Genomic DNA, 17453 nt, shown 5'->3' with positions numbered 1-17453 from the left:
CCTACCCTTCCCTTCCCAAACAGCACATCTCACAGAGTCCATCCCAGGACAGGAGAGGACAGTGCTGATACCTAGGGGGCACATAGGTGAACACAGAGCTGGGCTCTGGGTTTTATTTTTTGGATAGATTAGTCAGTCTGTTTGGGGGTTGCTGTAGAGGAACAGGAAAGGGTACCTCAGGTCCTTGAGACCAGGGACACAAGGGAGGCCTGTCTGATGGTGAGTGACAGGCCAATATAAAATTCTCAGAATGATTGGAGAGGGGAGTTTTGGGAGTGTGCATTTGGCCCTACACACTTCCACAAGACAACTTGTAGCAGTGAAAAATCTTAGAAAAAATGGACAATCCATTATTTGAAAGTGAAATGGACATCGCCATGTCCCTGCATCATCCGTGTGTGGATCTTTTGAGGTGATCACTGACAAGGTGTTCCTGGTCATGGAGTTTGTCCATGGACGGGACAGGATGGGAGGACAAGAACTGGGCAGTTTGTCACCAGAACTTCACAGCAATGCAGTACTGCCATGAAAATGGCATTGCCCACAGGGAAATTAGAAACATTTTGATTGACTATGGAAGGGTAAAGTTATGTGATGTGGGATTGGAGGCTAGGTTCACACCAGGACACAAACTGGAAGTGCAGTGTGGCAGTTTGCTCTGCTGGCTGTCTAAGCAGTTCCTGCAAGAGAGCATTTTGGAGATAAAAGTGGACATATTGGCATCCTTTTATATATAATGTTCACGGGCCAGTTCCCATTCTGAGGGAGGACCTGGAGCAGGCTGCAAGCCCAGGTGAGCAGGGGCCGCTTCCTGCTGAGGAGACATCTCTCAGAGGAGAGCAACGGTCTGCTGGCGCTGCTTCTCATGACCGACCCTGAGCACAGGCCCTTGGGCGCAAATATTCCAGCATCTCTGGCTAAAGAACAGCTAGTCACACCCACAGCCGAGCCACAGCTCAAGCCTGTGCCAGCCCCACCAGGACACAATCAGTATAATGGTATTTTGGGTCTAGAAGCCAGAAAAGGTGTGGGAAACCCTGATTGGCTGAAGGTTTGATGCCACCATTGCCACATAATGCTAACTACCAGAAGTTACCAGCAGGGTAATCCTATGGACCTGGGGAGGGACCCAATTTCTAGACCTCCACCTTTCCCCTCCTGGGCAGGGGCCTGGGCCTCCACCAGTCTAAGAAAAACAACCAACTTGCTAACCAGGGACCCTGGTAGCTTCCTTCAGACTGTGTGTGAGAGGCAGAAGGATGGCAGAAAGCACCACCTCCACCTCAGCTCTGCCCCCTGTACCCAGGCACTGAGGAGGACGAAGATTAGGCCCAGCAGAGAAACGTGAGGTCAAGCCAGTGGTTTGACCAATGTCTCCACCCTGACCACAGCAGAGTTTGGACAAAAATCAGGAAGATGTCTCAGCATTTTTTTTTTTTTGCCAGATACCACAATAAACTACTGTCATCCAAGTGGCATTGTCAAAGGGACATTAAACTGGAAAATGTATTGTTAGACATAAGGGGTCATGTGAAAATATGCGACTTTATTCTTGGTTCTCACTTTGTACCTCGAGAAAACCTTGAGGCAGAATGTGGCAGTTTGCCACTCTGGGCCACTGAGCATTTTCTGCATAGGGTAACTACGGTCACAAAGTGGAGCATCTTATTATACACAATTTTAATGGATCACTTTCCATTCTGAGTGAGGACCTGGTGCCGGCTCCATGCCCAAGCACCCAAGGGCCGCCTAGTGGTAGAATGCTTGCCTTGTATACATGAAGCCCTGGGTTCAATTCCTCAGCACCACATATATACAAAAAGGCCAGAAGTGGCGCTGTGGCTCAAGTGGTAGAGTGCTAGCCTTGAGCAAAAAGAAGCCAGAGACAGTGCTCAGGCCCTGAGTCCAGCCCCAGGACTGGCCAAAAAGAAAAGGAGGAGGAGGAGGAGGAGGAGGAGGGGGGAGGGGGAGGGGGAAGGGGAGGGGGAGGGGAGGGGGAGGGGGAGGGGGAGGAGGAGGAGGAAGAGGGGGAGGGGGAGGGGGAGGAGGAGGAGGAGGAGGAGGAGGAGGAGGAGGAGGAGGAGGAGGAGGAGGAGGAGGAGGAGGAGGAGGAGGAGGAGGAGGAGGAGGAGGAGGAGGACAGCAGCAGCAACAACAACACAGCTGTTGGAGGATAGTGAAAGCCTGCTGCTCTTCCTCCTCATGACAGCCTCCGAGCCCTGGTACTCACTGGAGCAGGTACTCCAACCACCATCACTGAAAAATACTGAGGCACATACAACACCCAGTCACACACACCCTGGACCAGCTGGAACCTGATGTCCTCAGAGTTATGGCTTTTGAGGGTAGAAATCATAAGAGGTCTGGGAAGCTCTGATAGGTCGATGGTTCCATGTCATTAAGGGAATGATCAAGTGCTGAATCACAAAAGGGACAGAGGTGTGACAACAAGGGCCAGGCCAGTGATCCAACTGCTGATACTCTGCCTTGCCCCTCAGATTAGGGACCTGGCCTACACTGGTATAAAAACAACAACACCGATCTTGCTAACCAGGCTTCCTAACAGCAGCCTGTCCATTGAGCACAAGGGGCAGGAGGGTAGCAACAAATGCAGGACCTTTGCCTCTGCACTCTGCCTCCTCTCTGCCTCCTGCACACAGGGCTCTGAGGAAGAGGAGGAGGACTGCAACTAGACATGCCAGAGCCAGTAGCAGAGGAACCTCTGGTCAAGCCATTGTCTTGACTGATGCCCCAACCCCTGACCCCATCAGGGTTTGGAGAAGCATGAAGGGGAGGATCATCCAATGCCTAAGAGACTTCAGCTGCTGTTGCCTTCCCTTCCCTTTCCTTCCCAAAGAGTAGAGCTCACAGAGTCCATCCCCGGACAGGAGAGGACAGTGCCGACACCTGGGGGGCACATAGGTGAGCACAGAGCTGGGCTCTGGGTTTTATTTCTATGATTTGATGAAGTCCTTTTCTCCTGCCCAACCAAAGTCTGTTTGTCCCAGAGGCAGGGAAAGGGTTCAGAGGGAGGTGGAGGGGTGTTCAGAGGGACAGATTTCAGGAGAGAGGGCTCATGACCTAGTTCCTGAGTGACAATACTCTGAAGTATATTGTCTTCTGAAGTTCAGAACTATTTCCTTTTGTCTTTCTGTAGATGAATATCCTTCATCTGAGAAAAATATTTGTTGTAAATAAAATTGTTAACCAATTATTGCTCCAACATCCAACTACCATATTTTTATTGGTATCTTTTTGTGTTCCTTATTAGATTAGTAGCAGTCAGAATACTATGCAGTTCAAATCCTAAGCCTTGCCTGTCATTGTAGCTATTCTGAAGACTGAGTCCTAGAGGATTGCAGTTCAAAGCAACCCAGCTTCTGATGCATGAGGTTATCTGAGCAGGACTTCACCTCAGACAGAGCCTCAGGGAATACAGTCAAGAGAAAACCTATCCTGATAGGCAGTGGAAGAGCCAGTTTTTCCTCCTGTCTGACTCTTTCCTTCCACTGCCTGTGACAGTCCCTGCCCTTTAGGACCTCCCAAAATCTACCCTTCACTTTCCTGTGCCCTGATGATACAGGTGTGCTCAGGATGGACTTGGGCCTCAACTAGCCTGCAGACCAACAAACTGCTGTTACACGTTCCTTTTCTAATGACAACATTAAGAAGTGTCTGGGGGAATACGTTTTCCACAGTGTGCTTTTCCTCATCATTATAAAGGTGATGCACAGAGGGGTTACAGTTACATAGGTAATAAGGACATTTTGTTTTGGACAATGCCAACCCTTGTCCTCATTCTGTTTTCCCTCCCATCCCCATCCACATTCATATAGCTCATTTTCAATATGTGTCTAGTGAGTACCACTGGTGTATTTGTTCATTGTCCCCCATTTCTGTGTGCCCTTTCCTCCCCTATAGAAAGATGAACAGAAAAAAAAACACCTCTCACTTCCAAATATCTGTAGAAATTAGTTTTCAAAAGATGTTTGTCGTTAATTTTATTATTTATGTATTTATGTTGCCAGTCCAAGGCCTGCACTCAGGGCCTGGAGGTGTCCCTGAGATCTTTCAGCTTGAGCCACAGTTCTGCTTCTAGTTGTTTTTTTTCTTTTTTCATTTTTGCCAGTCCTGGGGCTTGAACTCAGGGCCTGGGTACTGTCTCTGAGCTTCTTTTGCTCAAGGCTAGCACTCTACCACTTGAGTCACAACACCACTCCCAGCCATTTCTGTTTGTGTGGTACTGAGGAGAATCCAGGCCTTCATGCATGCTAGGCAAGCATTCTACCACTGAGCCACATTCATATTACCAGCTTTTTTCTTGTTGATTAATTGGAGATAAGGATTACACACACTTCCCTGCCAAGGCAGACTATGAACCACAATCCTTACGACTGAAGTTTCCTGAGTAGCTAGGATCAAAGGCATGAGTCTTTAAAAAAAAACAAACAACAAAACAGTTGTGTACTTTAGATTGAGATTCCCCATTTATTTCACCTTACCATATTCTCCTTTTCTTCGCCTCCTCTCCCACTCTCCCCATTGGGCCTGGAGCAGGCCTGCTGCTGTGTGACACGTCCACTCTCTCCCAGCACCATCACTGCAGCTCACACTTCACCTTAGCGCTCAGCCCTGGGGCTGCACATTCTGTGCACTGAGAACCATGTGTGGTCATGATGAGATCACCCTAACAGTGCCCCCAACCTCAAATCCTGTGTGCTCTCTTGGCCCTTCCTCCTTGTGCTTTGTTGACAAGCTCAGTTACAGCTAACACTGTGGCATGCCTGTGAGCTAGGAGAGTTAATGGCATGTTCCAGGCTGTGGTAGATGTGCACAATGTTCATCCAACACGTGAAAAGTCCACTTGTGAAGTGTCACCAGCTTAGTCCCTTCCAGATGCTATAACCAAAGTTCCTAATGTAGGGGCTTTTCCCCAACAGATGTTGATGGTTCACAGAGTGTGGAGGATGGGGGCCCAAGACCAAGGCTTGAGCCCTGCCCTCTGCATGCTGGAAGCAACTGCCCATTCTTTTCCTGTAGACAGCGAGTTCTCTAGCTTTCTGTAAGTGTAATAATGTTTTTACAGAGGGCTCCACCATCATGATCTAAAAGTGGACCAAAGTCCTCACTTCTCACACTATTACTAGATAAATATTTGTTCAGGTGAAAGTCTCACTTCTCACACTTTATTATTTGACACTTTCATGATATAAATGTTTGTTCATGTGAACTGGTGGACATACACATCCCACTGTGAGGAAGTGGGATACACTTTCCTCATTCTTCTAGGCCTAGAGTCCTACCAGGCTGAAGAAAGGTGCCGAGTGCTGCCTTCCCCCAATACCTGCACCATCTCAACAGCCCCCTCCCCTTGCCTTGGGCTGACCATGCACTGCCCTGGCCTGCAGCTTGCAGATAATAATGGCAGCCTGCAGAGAAGCCCAGTGAGGGCCTCCCCTCCAGCCTCAGGAAATAAGCCCCGGGCCTGAATCCACTCAGTGCTGTGCCTTGGCATTGAGACCGTGGCAGGGAAGCTGGCAGGATTACAAGGCCTTCATCACAGATGGCAAAGTGGAGAAGCAGTGGACAGAGATTGGACAGCCCCTCTCACAGGACCACAGAGACACATCCCCTCTAGAGAGTCACCCCTTCCTGGTGTCTATTTCCTTCCACTGAAGATTCTGTTCAAGATAGAGTAGCTGTAGCTTCCCACAATCCTGACAAGACCAGGCCATGTCCTACTGCCTGGTCACCCAGTCCTTTGGTCTCTCCTCACTCAGCTCAGAGTCTGCGCCCGCATAGGAGCTGGGTCACATCAGCCCTGCCCTTGCTATGGTCTAAGCAGGGCTTTAGGTCATCAGCCTGACCATTATTTGTCAGTTAACTGACTGCCTTCCTGAACATTCTGAATGATCCCTCCTGTGCCTTTGGGAGACCCAGAAGGACTCCAGAGGGCAGCAGTCATGTGTCTTTGGATTCAGTGTCCTCATCTTCAATACACTGGCAGCCCCTGCTCTGCCTTCCCCACAGGTACTCTTGAGTCCTGGGTAAGAAAGCATGTTAGAGAGAGGACAGAAGTGGCTCTGTGGCGTTAGAGGGCCTGGCTCACATGGAGGAGGCCCTGGGTTTCATCCCCAGCATGTATACCACCCCACACTCCAAGGCCTCGGGGATTTCAAATGCCTGTGTCCTTCTGGTTGCTTACCTGTGTGGAAGGGACTCAGCTAGAGACATTCATGCTCAAGCTGACTCTACAATGTCTGGCCCAATTCCTCAACTAGAAAAGTCCTCACAGTCCTGCAGACATCCATTCCTTCACCAGGCTGTGTAGTTTCTTTCACATGCTTTGTAACAATTCATCACTGAATGTGTCCCTCAGTGATATCTAACTTATTTTCAGGCCTCCATCAACCATCCACTTTAGAAAAGCAAGGCTCTGGGGCTGGGGATATAGCCTAGTGGCAAGAGTGCCTGCCTCGGATACACGAGGCCCTAGGTTCGATTCCCCAGCACCACATATACAGAAAACGGCCAGAAGCGGTGCTGTGGCTCAAGTGGCGGAGTGCTAGCCTTGAGCGGGAAGAAGCCAGGGACAAGTGCTCAGGCCCGGAGTCCAAGGCCCAGGACTGGCCAAAAAAAAAAAAAAGAAAAAAAGAAAAGCAAGGCTCTAACCCACCCTTTCTAGCTCCTAACTCTAAAGGGCAGCAACTGTGCTCAGTCCCTGCAGGAGGCCCAGGTGGCTAGTCCTTGTCTGGGAGGCCCACAGCTGTGAGGGTTGAGTTGCTCTCCAGCATTTGTCTCCCAGGGTGCCTGGCCTCCGTGTGGCTGCCCTGGACCATGAGGGACCACAATGTCCCAGAGTGACCTCATGTGCTGAGCACCCTGGCAGAGGAAAGAGGTGAGACCATGAAGTGAATGGCAGGGTTGCTTCAGGGAGGAAATGTGTAGACTCCAGGACCAGAAGCTGAGATGGGGTGGCCAGAGGTTAAATGGCTGGGCTGTGTCTGGCCCTCCTGTGGAACTGCACAGAGCACCTGGTGACCTTCTCATAGCCTTAGTGTCCTAGCCACTGAGCTATCTGGGGTTCTGCGGTGGTAGTGGCAGTTTTCTGTGGGGCCTCCCTCCAAAGGCCCCGATGAGAGGCAGTGATGTCAGCACCAGGCAGGACTTCTGGCCAGACAGGACTTCTGCCTCTGCTTCTCACCCCCTGAAGGAGGGAGAGACGGTCTGTATCCTTTTCTTCTTGAGTGTCTCAGGGGACCAGTGCTACAGCTCACAGGGCAGGTCCTGGATCTCAAGCCTCTCAGAGGTAGAGCCTCTCCGAGGTAGAGTAGGAAATGATGAGCTGATTTCCTCCTCTATTGCATCTCCTGTTGAGAGCTGGCAGGCCCTCAGCAAATGGCAGTGAAAACTTCGGAGTTTAGAAGCCCTCAGGGCCCTGCCACATGACCTCCCCAACAGTCCAGGCCCTCCGGGAGGCCCATCTGCTAAAAGTGAGGAGCCTACATGGACACCTTGTCACTCCCAGTGTCCAGTCCACAGCAGGAGACATCACAGGGGAGGACTATGGTGGAGAGACTACGAGTCAGGCAACTGATGGTGCTCAGATGATCTTCCCGGATTCTAATCCACAGCCAGGATCTCACGGGTGCTGAAGTGTTTGGATGCCTCCATGTTGTTCCTTTGCTTCCCCCTGCCCCCACTTTCTTCCAGACTGCCGGGCAGGAAGCTTTAGCTATTGGCATTGGAGAGTGTATCTCCCCTGACTTCTAGGAGGCTCAGCGGTACCCCTGGGATTTTTGAGGTAGTTGCTGCAAGGATCCAACATCTGCCCCAGCATTTACTGGGGAAAAAGTTATCACATGCGTGTAAATCAACTGCAGACCATCCAACAGAAGCATGAAATGCTCCATGTTGGTTGTAATGGAAGAGCCTGTTTTCTAATCTTTGTAACGCAGTCTTGGTTTTCGTGGTGTGCCTTTCACAGTGGTGGTGTGAAGTGATGGAGTGGCCTTGGTGAGGTACCTCTTCATGGGACAGTGAGGCACCCCTGCTTTGGCTCAGATAGCCTTCATGGAGGTGTGAGCGGTCAAGGGCTACTCATGAAGCTCTTTTTATTTTCTCAGTGGTTTTTGAAGGTCTTGTTCTCTCCACATTTTCAGAAGCTCTGCTGTCCTGGAGATGAAAGCACTGTGCCCAGATGGTGTTGTGACTTAGGAACCTTGGTGAGTAGTTGACTTATTTCTTGCAGATGTTTTAACATCTACTTCAATGCTTTTATTTTTACTTCAACCCGAGTATCAAGGAGAGTATTCTTGATCACTATTTCATAGGGACTAAACTAGGCCCGTTTCTTGAGGATACCCTGTCAGTGGACAAGAGCCATTGGCAGCGCATCGTCCTACTTGGCTGACATCATTTGACTCTAATGTGTGGTTTACTGGTTTCTAGTTTTTCTGGTACAGTTAGATCTCCATAGCCCAGTGAGCTCCCATTTAATGTCCATGAAATTGTGGACTTATTGGATAATCCAATGAATGAATTTCTGCTCTCACTCTGGAGATGGGAACTTACTGCTTGAACATAACCTGTAATGAGCTCTTGGGAGGGAAAACATTTGCCATTTCTGATGCTGTTTCAGCTTTGGTTGGGACAGGTCTCAATTCACCTGAAGAAAGATATCAACCAACACTAACAGCCATTTATTTTCTCTCTCTCTCTCTCCCCCCGCCCCGCCCCTTTTACTCCCTCCTGGGGCTTGAACTCAGGGCCTGGGTTCTGTCCCTGGCCTCCTTTTTCTTTTTTTTTTTTTAGTGTTAGATTCTTTTTTTTTTTTTTAATTTTATTATCAAACTGATGTACAGAGAGGTTACAGTTTCATATGTTAGGCATTGGATACATTACTTGTACTGTTTTTTAACCTCGTCCCTCATACCCCCTCCCTCCTCCCCCTTTCCCTTCCCCTCCATGAGGTGTTCAGTTCACTTAGACCAAACAATTTTGCAAGTATTGCTTTTGTAGTTGTTTTTCTTTTTTTACCCTGTGTCTCTCAATTCTGGTATTCCCTTTCAATTTGGGCTTTTTCTTAAGGCTTGTGCTCTACCACTTGAAGCATAGTGCCACTTCCAGCTTTTTTATGTTTATTTTTTGCCAGTCCTGGGGCTTGGACTCAGGGCCTGAGCACTGTCTCTGGATTCTTTTTGCTCATGACTAGTACTCTACCACTTGAGCCACAGCGCCGCTTCCGGCTTTTTCTGTATATGTGGTGCTGAGGAATCAAACCCAGGGCTTCATGCATGCTAGGCAAGTGTAAGGGCTAACCTGAGAACCTGAGTGACTAAATATGTTTTAGTGTTAAAATTATAACAGCTTCTATACCCTGGTGATGACTCCATGCTAGAGGGCTGCACCCCCACCTGTGAGACTAGCTTCTTGTAGTTTGACATTTAAAAATACAGGGAGCCCTTGTTCCCCTCTGTACCTAGGTAGCAACCATGGTAACAGACAGTAAAAAATGATCATAGTCATAGACTATAGAAATAACCATAGTAGTAGTAGAAATGCCATGGTAACTGTTGGGTTGGTTTACTTATGATTGAGTACTGGATTGTTTTAGCCCACTCAAGCTTGCTTAGTGGTAATGGGAAAACATGGTGGCAATTGTTAAAATAAAGTTGGTACTAGGTCAGCGTGACTGCAGAATTCTGCTTCTGTAAATTGCTTGCTTAACTCATTTGTGACTTGCTCTATCCCCTGCATTAACCCCCTGGATCAGTGCTATATGACCACCTTGCTGGCAGTTCCTCATACCAAGGCCAGTTCCCCTTATCAAAGCCAAAATAGATAACTGAAAGGGTAGATAGCAAATAGAAATAGGGCAAGACTTGCTTGCTAAATGCCATCCAATCAAGTATCTGTCAAGTTGGAAATACCCTGCCCCTGTTGTAATTGCAATTAAAAAAAAAACAACAACCCGCTTATCTTGAGGGTTGGGGGCTCTCAATCCAGATCTGCTGCGTTGGTGACAGTTGAGAGTCCAGGCTCGAGCTTGCAATAAAGACTCTCGTGCATTTGCATCAGAATTGACTCCTTGGTGGTCTATGGTGACCGGAAATCTAGGCATAACACAAGCACTCTATTGCTAAGGCACATTCTCAGCCACTTCCAGCATTTTCTGTGATTAATTGGAGGAGATAAGAGTCACATGGACTTTTCTGCCCAAGCTGGCTTCAAACCATGATCCTCAGATCTCAACCTGATGAACAGCTAGGAGCTAGGATAACAGGTGTGAGCCTCTGGTGCCCAGCACATTTTTTATACACACACACACACACACACACACACATACACATACATGTATTCAGTACATATATACATATATATACATACATACACAGTACATATGTGTATACATACAGATATGTTCAGCACATATATATGTTATATATAAATATATATATATATTATACACATGTGTTTATATATTTGTTTTTATGCCCGTAGTTGGCTTGAATTCAGGGCCTGGACACTATCTCTTACCATTTTTCATGTAGTGTTTAACTTCTTGAGTCTCAGGCTCCACTTCTGCACTTCTGGCCTTTTTTTGTCTTTGGTTGTTAATCAGAGATGAAGTTTCTCAGACTTTCCTTCTTGTGGTGGCTTTTCAGATTTCAGGCTAGGATTACAGGCACGAGCCAGGGTTGCAAGGCCTAACAGCCTACTGGAGTTTCAAGTAGTGCTTCGCCTTTGACAGAAATCTATTGCCAACCTTTCTCCAGAGGTTTTATCTGTGTTTTAGGATTATCCTAAGAATATGAGGGACTGTTTTGTGTGAACTGTTTTATGTACTACTGGCACTGGGCACTTGAACAAATGAGATCAGATAAATTCTAGCTGTATGGCATGGCCATATTGCCTGCTTTTTGTTAAATAGTTCATTAGTGACTCAGTTAGTGGCTCAGACAAAAGTAGAAGTCCATGAAACTTCATTTCTACTCTGTCATGTGGCCTTGTTTATTGAATACCCCTTCCTTAGCTCATTTCTCACCATCCTAAAGGTATTCAGGCTCATACTGACCTAAGTCTAATTGTAGGATCAGGACCCCAAGAAACGGCTGACAGTACTTATCAGCAGCGCCATTAATCGACTCCTGGTGTCCTGGGCAACACAGAATGGTCATTTCCTTTTGCTTGGCCAGAGCTTATGTTAGAGCCAGAGGCTCCTGGGCACTCTGGATGAACCTTGTTTCCTAAGAACTAGGGAAAAGCTAGGAAAGTCATTGCTTGCCCATCTGGCCTTTTGACTTGCCGTTTTGGAACTTCACTGCAGTGGTTGTGCACAGGGCAAAAGTTGGTTGGGTCTAGTTGCAAATCAAGCAAGTCTCTTTGTAGACTTCTGTTAAATAGAGTTGTTCGACGTTAGGCCTTCTTGCCAAGACTCTCTGACCATACTGTGTCATCACATGGGCAATAGGGTCTTGCCAATTCATCTGCAAATAGTAATTGAGGTTTTCTTTCACACAAATGCCATAGTAAAGTGTCATTTCAATACAACACTGCAATCCAGCCACAGTCGCCTGTCTGGGATGGTGAAAGAGTAGATGGGTTGGGTATAGCAAGCAGGCATCCTGTACCATCTCACCTATGGCCCTCATATCCACTCAGGACACTGTAGCTGCTGATGGTGGTGTCACATAGGTAAAACTGACAGATGCCTAGAGAACATTACTGAATCTGACTTGCATTTGTGCAGGTTCTGCCTAACTTTGCTTATCTTTTTCAGACTCTGTCAGAAACTCCTTTGCTCTTTGTTATAGAACCCAGAAACTTGGACATGTCTCTGGGGGAAGCAACACCCTGAGGAGCATGCTGCTCTAATCAAGACACATACCCCACACCTGTCCAGACTTACTGCTATTCCTGCCTCACCACAGCTTCCCTACCTCACATCCTCAGGCAGCCCAATGATTCTACAAGTCCCAGGCTACCTACGGTGTCTGGGCCCAACCATCTCTTGGAAAATGAATAAACTTGTACTCTCTTTGCCTTCCATGGCGTCTCTTAGAGAATCCTTTCATACCCGAGGAACTGCTGAAAACCCTAGGCCTAACATTTCTGGTGAGCCAGATGGAGAGATTGCTCCCCATCACCGCTCAGCTGCTCTAGATGATGGCATAAACAACAGTTTGGTACAGCCTTATTTTAATTTTATCGTCTCGAGGTGTTTCTGGGATAGGATGGCAATTCCTGGGCTTAAAATTTATTTTAGTTAAGGCCTGTGGGGTGGGTGCACTGTCTCTTTAGGCCACTGTATCATGGATGGAGTCAGAGTTGTAGCTGTGGCTTTTGGGGTAGACCTTCTAAGTTGTTCTGAGGGGACACCTCAAGTGCAGTCTGAAGTGAAAATGTGGCTCTATCCCAAACTCATCTCTTTTGGCTGCTCAGCAGTGGCTGTAGGTAGAAGGCATACTGTAGTAGACAAATCTGCTGCTTTCCAGGTGCAAAGGTTGCTCGAACATTTATACTGCAAATGAAATCCTAGGAGCAGAAGGTGACACCTGGGCATAGATAAGCTTTGAGTGAGCTTCTGCTCACCAGGGTTTGCATTCCAGACTCTGGAAGATGAGTCATTTTAGGTGGGGGATGGTCCTCTTTCTCCCTAAAAACGAGGTGATGTTGCTCCATGCTCTTACTTTAGAATGTATAAACCCAAGATGGTACATTGTTGACAGATAACATTTAACATGTCCTCTGACCAACAGAGGATATAATAGGGCTTAAGCAGGGAAATACAGCTTAATGAGGATGTTAGCCAAGGAGTAAGAAGTCTCCTACAAATATAAAATACTATTGAATTTGCATGTGGATTTGCCAGTACCTGGTCTTGAACTCAAGGCCCGAGGCTCCCACTTTGAGAAATACCTATGTGGAAGGAGTTAGTTGAATCACAGTGCCTAGAAAGTTGGCTGAACTTACTATCATGATACTAAAAAGGACAGAAAGTAGAGTTCTGGCATCAAGACCGATGATGGCTTATCTACTAAAAATTTTAGTGTAGCTTTCAGTGGCCAGAGAGGCGATGCTCAGCCATGGGACAATAACTACTTAGCCCTGTGTGAATCACCAAGTGGCACTAGCTGGTTACCAGTGGCCCACGCCTGTAATACTAGTTATTCAGGAAGCTGAGATCTGAGGATCAAAGTTTGAAGCTGCCCCTAACAGCAAAGTCCTTTTATCTCAAATTAAACAGTAAATAGCTGGAAATAAAGATAGAGCTCGTGATAGAGCTCGAGATTTGCGTTCTGGTGCTGAGACCCGTGTGTATGTGTATGTGTGTACACGCATGCATGCACACGCCTATGTGCATGCATGCACGCAGGCTGGTAGTGGGGTTGAACTCAGGGTCTGGGTGCTGTCCCTTAGCCTTTTTGTTCAAGGATAATGCTCTACCACTTGAGTGACAGCTCCACTTCTGGCTTTTTAATGGTTAACTGGAGATAACAGTCTCAAGGGCTTTCTTGCCAGGGCTGGCTTGAACCACAATTTTCAGATCTCAGCCTCCTGAGTAGCTGGGATTACAAGCATGAGCCACTGGTGCCTGGCATGGTGCTGAACACGGGTGGAAGATGTGTGCTGTCAACGAGGAACAGTAAAGACACAGGAAGTGTAGAACAGTGAGGCGATAGCCTGGGTCTCAGCCCTGGCCTTAATGACAAGCTACTTCCAGGTGAGCCCTCTGTGGGGGCCTTAATTCTCACCCCCCCCCCAGTATATAGTAGAATCTAGCTATGCATCTGAGTCCTCAATCCCTCCGATGTTTGCAGGTCAGGCCTGGGAAGCATGCCCACTTCTCCGGCCTTGGAATAAAAGAGATGAATCTCTACTGATCTAAAATCAGCCCAGAATCCTTACAGAGTTGGAGGGCCCCATAGTCACTGAGTATGTCTGTTGGGTATTTAGGTACAATTTGGAATTGTGACTCCCCTAGCTTTGCCTATGACCCAGAAATTTAAGGACCTCCACTTGTGGGACACTGCTAGTTGCTGAGTAGAAAAATCTGCCTTTGGTGATTTTCTCAAAGTGTTTCCAAAAGGAAAAAACTTGATTTTACTGACAAGTATCTATGGTTAATAATATGCTGTGGAGATAAAATTAGGAGCTGAATTGCACATTGCTGGCTTCTACCACCCACTGTTCAAAATATACACATGAGAGTGTGTTGGAGTAGTTAACAATAAATCTGAGTATGAAATTGTCTTTTAGTCCAAAATCACGTCGAGTAATTTTATGACTAACCTTGTTGGTGTGAGTTTTCGATTGGAAGAAACAGACTACATCTATAGATTTTTGTGTCTCCTTCTCTTCAGTTCTTTAAAGCAGTGTGTAAACCTTTGCTACAAGTTATTAGTTCTTGAGATTAGAGCACAGGTTAGGATTGGGCTGAGCCTGGTTAACCCTCTAAGGGCCTCACTGGCTAGGTAAAGGAAGGAAGGGGAGGACTGCACCCTCTGGTGGAGCGGTAAGGAGTGGCACACAGAAAGCCCAGGGCTCTAGCTAGTGTGTATTCACTGCCTACTGGGTCAGGCCTGTCACTATCTTCTCACTAGTGGTTTTGGCACTCCAAACCACTCTCCATGGAGAACGTTACAACTTCCAACACAAGCTCTGACAACAAATTAAGAACTAGTGTCTTCCTAAATCCAGGTAGGTCTGTTTACCTGAAGGAAGGAGCCAAGCTTCTTCATTTACTGGGACATACACAAAATTGAGGTGGTAGCCCATTAAGAAAGCACTCTAATACCAGTTAGAAGAAAGGGAATACCAAAATTGAGAGACACAGGGTAAAAAAAGACAAACAACTACAAAAGCAATACTTGCAAAACTGTTTGGTGTAAGTGAACTGAACACCTCAGGGGGGAAGGGAAAGTGGGAGGAGGGAGGGGGGTATGAGGGACAAGGTAACAAACAGTACAAGAAATGTATCCAGTGCCTAACGTATGAAACTGTAACCTCTCTGTACATCAGTTTGATAATAAAAATTTGGAAGAAAAAAAAAAGAAAGCACTCTAAATATGCTAGGGGCATTTTACAGTGACAGGAGGAACAAATCCTTGGTTTACTTGAACTTGAGATCATGACCCAACTGTTCTTACTAGGAGCTCTTGTATAGTGCATGGCAGGATTATTTTAGGTCTTTTTATTTGGGGGGAAGTTCTCCAGAGTTCTGCTATCTCTGAAGACCACTGTCCTACTGTCCACCAAAATCCCACTACCTAGTCTTTTTTGCTTTACTTTGGTCATTGGTACATTTTCTTTTCTTGCTGTCATTTTGAATTATAAATGCAACACTTTGGTTTTGGTTTTAGAGACAAGAGTCTGTATGGAACCCAGGGTGGCCTTGGAGATCCTCTTGCCTGGGTCTCCTAAGTGCTGAGATTATGGTGTGTCTGCCATTCTGGTCTGTCAAGGTGTTGCTGTGGTGGGTGAGGAGAGCTGCATTCCTTGTGGAGTTCCTGCCCAAAGCTCGTCTTCTTGGGGACAAGGCTGTCATGTTAGCTCCTTCGGCCATCCAGGCTGGGGTAGGGGGTGGGGGTGGGGTTGTTCTCCCTTTTTTGATGTGCTGGACATTTGAACAGGCCTCTGAACAGGCTAGGCAAGCCTTCCATCACTGAGCTACTAGTCCAGCCCCACCCAGGCTTCTGGTTACCAAGCTGCTGTCATATCTCACTCCATCCCCTGGCTCCAGCTGCTTGGCCTCTCATCACAGCTCAGAGAACAGTCACAAGCTCTCTCTTTGCTTTGAACACATGTACAAGCCCCAGGTCTCAGCATCCATTCTTTCAGTGCATTTTTTGTTCTACAGCTGGCCATGTGGTAGCTTGCCTCGGGGCCTCCCTCACTAGGCATGATCTCTTCACTGCCAGAGACTATATCCTGCCCAGAAGATTCTGCAGAAAAGTTTACTAGATGAGCAGAGCAGTAATGTGACAGCGACTGCCCCTCTCCCAGCACCCCAGGAGAGCAGAAGAGGCCAAACTAGGGGAGAGCCAAGCTTCAGAAAATACAACATTTGTAAGTAAGGATATCTGTAAGTAAGGATGGATGCTGAAAAACAAGGTTTACTGATACCCTTCCATAAGCAGCAGACGGGAAAAAAAAGAAATAGCACAATAAAAATGGAATGTTTCCAAGAACAGAGGTTTATATGCATACATATCCATATATTTTATTCAAGAATTTTGGATCTACCTCTTTTTATTACTAGAAGACACAAAAGGCCTGAAAGTATATAAAACAGTTATTATCAACTTTAAGCACTTTTACAAATGCAAAACTAAAAGGAAATGGAAACTATAGATTTGTGTTTGCAAACATTATTATTACTGTCAACCCACCTAGTGTTTGATTCAACTATGTTAGAATTATGGTTGCTGAACCCCACTCAGTAGCCTGTATTAAGAGTGTATTATAGTAAATTCCATATGATCTTTACCTAAGTACTCTTGCTATAACTTTCTGTTTATTAAAACTTTCACAGAACAGAACTGACCTACTTCAGGAAAGAATTAATAAACTTATTTAATCTTTGTTCAACTTTGCAAGCTTAAAGCACTTTATTTCTGCCATCTGAAAGTACCATTGGTTACATCTAACTTCTAAAACATCTTATAGGCGATTAATTTAATTTAAGGTTGCTTTTATCATCATAACACATGGGTTTTTTTTTCTCCCTGTATCAAAGCAGTAAGGGGAGAGGCAGTTCCTTTTCCACATCAAAGAGAATACCCAAACTCTTATCAACTACAATCAAACCACTGCAAGTTCATTTTCCATTATCCTAAAGATGAACAGCACTCTGCCTGCAAATGCTGAATGTGCAAGCGTTCAGGCGTAACTCACAGCACACAGATACCACCAGAATTTGGTCCTTGAGTTCTAAGAGGAAGGCAGAAAACACCACACCAGGCTGCAAGAACACAACTGCTAGAGGAGATACCTGCTTGAGCTGCTAGTAGGGAACTTGCTGTGTCCCGTAATCCCTGGTAAAGAGTGTGTGGACACACGCAGTAAGCAAGGCACAAGGTGGGGCGTTCAATGCTCAGAGGGCTTGGCCTTTAGGCTGCATGGGTTTGCAAAAGCCAGCCAGCAGCCAGAGCAGATCCTATTTGCTCTAGCTCTTTTCCACATAAGAGGAGAAGAATTCACATCACCTAGACTGCAGAAGATTTCCTGTATCCTTACACACGACCAGTGTTAGCACCACATTTGAGCTGGAACTGAGGTAAAGGTAAGCTCCTGCGTAGCTCTGGGAAGAAGCTATAGTCTTGCTATCTTGATTGGAGTGTTTACAACAGCATTCTTTGTGATCACTAAAATAACTTTGTATGAAGAACTTGATTCCAAGTACCCAAGTATACACCAAAATTGACCAATTTGAAAGTCAGGTATATAAA

This window comes from Perognathus longimembris, chromosome 2 (assembly GCF_023159225.1).
Source record: "Perognathus longimembris pacificus isolate PPM17 chromosome 2, ASM2315922v1, whole genome shotgun sequence".
Taxonomy (NCBI): Eukaryota; Metazoa; Chordata; class Mammalia; order Rodentia; family Heteromyidae; genus Perognathus; species Perognathus longimembris.
The sequence above is the reverse complement of the archived record's forward strand: the minus strand, read 5'-3'. Positions refer to the sequence as shown.